Consider the following 2,719-nt stretch of genomic DNA (forward strand, 5'->3'; position numbering starts at 1 on the left):
TTGCGCCGGGATGCCCCCGGGTAAGCTGAGCGCATTACAAATTTCATATTATTATTATTATTATTATTATAGCGTGGCTACTCACCCGGAAGGGTCTCAAGGCGCTGAAGGGGCGGTGGCTGCTGATCCGTCTGGCTGCAGGGGTTCAGTTGAAGAGCCAGGTCTTGAAACCCTTCCTGAATTAGGTCAGCGATAAGGATTGCCTGAAGTGGAGAGGCAGGGTATTCCAGGTCTTGGCGGCAATATTGGAGAAGGATCTTCCTCCGGTTCTGGTTTTGTGGATCTGTGGGATGGTGGTCGGGGAAGTTGGGCAGAGCGAAGGTGTCTGGCGAGTACCTGGAATGAGAGGCGGTGGTTCAGATACGCTGGTCCTGCGTTGTGGGGAGCTTTGTAGGTATGCTTGAGGAGCTCAAAAGGGATTCTTTTGTTGACTGGGAGCCAGTGGAGTTCTGTGATGTGGCTGCGGTGGGGGACGTTAAGGACCAGTCTAGCTGCAACGTTTTTAACGTTCTATAGTTTCCTGAGGAGTTTCTGGGTGATGCCGGTGTAGAGTGCGTTGCCGTAGTTGAGTCTGCTGGTGATGAGTGCGTGGGTGACCGTCTTTCTGGATTCTGTGGATATCCATCTGAATGTCTTTAGAAGCAGACCAAGTGTGTGGAAGCAAGATGAGGATACAGCGTTGAGCTGGCAGTTCATTGTAAGCGAGGAGTCCAGTATGATGCTGAGGTTACATGCGTCGTCTGTGGGTGTGAGGGGTTCCCAGTGTGGCGGGCCACCAGGACTCGTCCCAGGCTGAGGGGGTGGGTCACAGGATGAGAAATGTTATCTTGTCTGACTTGAGGCAGCTATCTTTCATCCAGGTGGCAATGGCCTTCATCCCGGTGTGGAAGTTGATTCTGGCGGCTGTGGGTTCGTTGGTGAGGAAGAGGATCAGCTGGATGTCATTGGCATAGGAGACGATGTTGAGTCTGTGGTTCCTGATGATGGCAGCGAGGGGGGCCAAGTAGAAACTGAAGAGGTTGGGGCTCAGGGTGGTGCCCTGGGGCACTCCGCAGCTGATCTCCGTAGATTGTGAGAGGAACGAAGGTAGTCTGACTCGCTGTGTTCTACCGACAAGGAAGGAATGGATCCAGAGTCCAGGGCCTTGTTGCGGATGACGTTGTCGTGGAGTCACGTGATTAGGGTGCTGTGGGAGACGGTATCAAAGGCGAACGAGAGGTCCAGTAGGACTAGGGCTGTGGTTTCGCCTGGGTTGAGGAAGGAGCGGATGCCGTCTGTCACAATGAGGAGTGCAGTCTCAGTGCTGTGGTTGTTTCAGAAGCTAAATTGTGATATGTGCAGGACATGGTTCCCTTCTATGAACTCGGAGAGTTGGATGTTGATGACCTTCTTGATGACCTTGGCTGGGAAGGGCAGCAGGTAGATGGGTCTGAAGTTCTTGAGGTCTGTCGGCTCGGCGTATGGCTTCCTAAGCAGGGTTTTGATCTCAGCGTGTTTCCAGTCGTCAGGGAAGGTGGCGATCTCAATGGAGCAATTGATGGTGAGGCGAAGTTTGGGGCGATGGAGGTGGCTGCTCTATGGAAGATGTGATACAGGCAAGGGTTGAGGGGGCACCGGAGTGCATGCTCTTTATGGTCTTGTGTGTGTCGTCTGTGGTGAGCGTAACAGGGGTGGAACAAAGGCCCCCGCAGTCCCCGCAGTGCGGGGGGCCCCCTAAGCACACTGTACACTTACACTCAAAGACAGGGTCCGTCTGAACTCTGGGACCTAGTGTCAAAGTTAAGTCATCGCTCAAAGCTCATATATTACAAAGTGCATACACCAGCAGCAGGTGCAGAGGTCTGAAGGGCCCACTTGACAGGTTATTGCTTTATTTTTCATTTATAAGAGCGTCCAAGGGACCCATTTGCTCCTTTGCACTAGGGCCTACTTGCCACGCTACAGGGACCAAAGGCTGCATTCGAATACAAAAGGAAACACACAGCTGCCTTGAAGGCGTACCTCTAAGCACTGCCAACGCGGAAAGAGAGAGCCTGACTCGAGGCCAGTGAGGGCACTTTAATGTCACATTTTACCACTGTGCTTTAAACTGACCGAGCAGGCCCGGTAACACAAATTATGTTTCCGAAATCTCTTGATATTGATTCCGCACAAGGAGCTCCGAGTTACCCCAAAGCCCCCTGTGTGCCACTCACGGCAGAAACCCTTTTTAGCTAAGTGTACTTGGTATAACAATGCGCCTGGTGGCTAGTTCTATGTCTTGTAGCGCGAGGAAATATGTCACTTAAATACCACACCATATGCGTTTTAGGGAATATCTGCATGCTGAGCCTGGGCACGATGCAGCTGTGTGGTTTTCAGCCTCAGGGTGGGGCATCAGGTGGGCTGGGCTGGGCTGACTTGTCATGGGCAGTCAGTGTAAACTGTACGTTCGGAGACGGTGGGCCTGAGTCAGACACAGTGACTTACATTTAATTGCCAGCCTGTGCCTGCCACCAAAGCTGCAAGACAAGTCTCAGGTGAGTCAGTGAGAGAGTGAAATGACGAAACAACTGATAGTAGTACTTCTAGTCCAGTCACTCACTATTTATTGTGTTGAGTTCAGTGATCGAAGTGGGCGGAATCCGCAGGGCACGGCGTTCCCCTACTTCTTTTATTTAATGTGATCCATGATCCCCCTACTTTTTTATTTTAAAAATGCATCCCAGGATGCCATAAA

General features: G+C 51.7%; 1 pseudogene; it reads right to left on the minus strand.

Annotated features, from left to right (window-relative positions):
- Window positions 1–2,089: 2,089 nt before the first annotated feature.
- LOC146809549 (U11 spliceosomal RNA) lies at window positions 2,090–2,211 on the minus strand (annotated as a pseudogene).
- Between the last annotated feature and the right edge of the window lie 508 nt (window positions 2,212–2,719).

Source organism: Triturus cristatus, chromosome 7 (genome assembly GCF_964204655.1).
Source record: "Triturus cristatus chromosome 7, aTriCri1.1, whole genome shotgun sequence".
Lineage (NCBI taxonomy): Eukaryota > Metazoa > Chordata > Amphibia > Caudata > Salamandridae > Triturus > Triturus cristatus.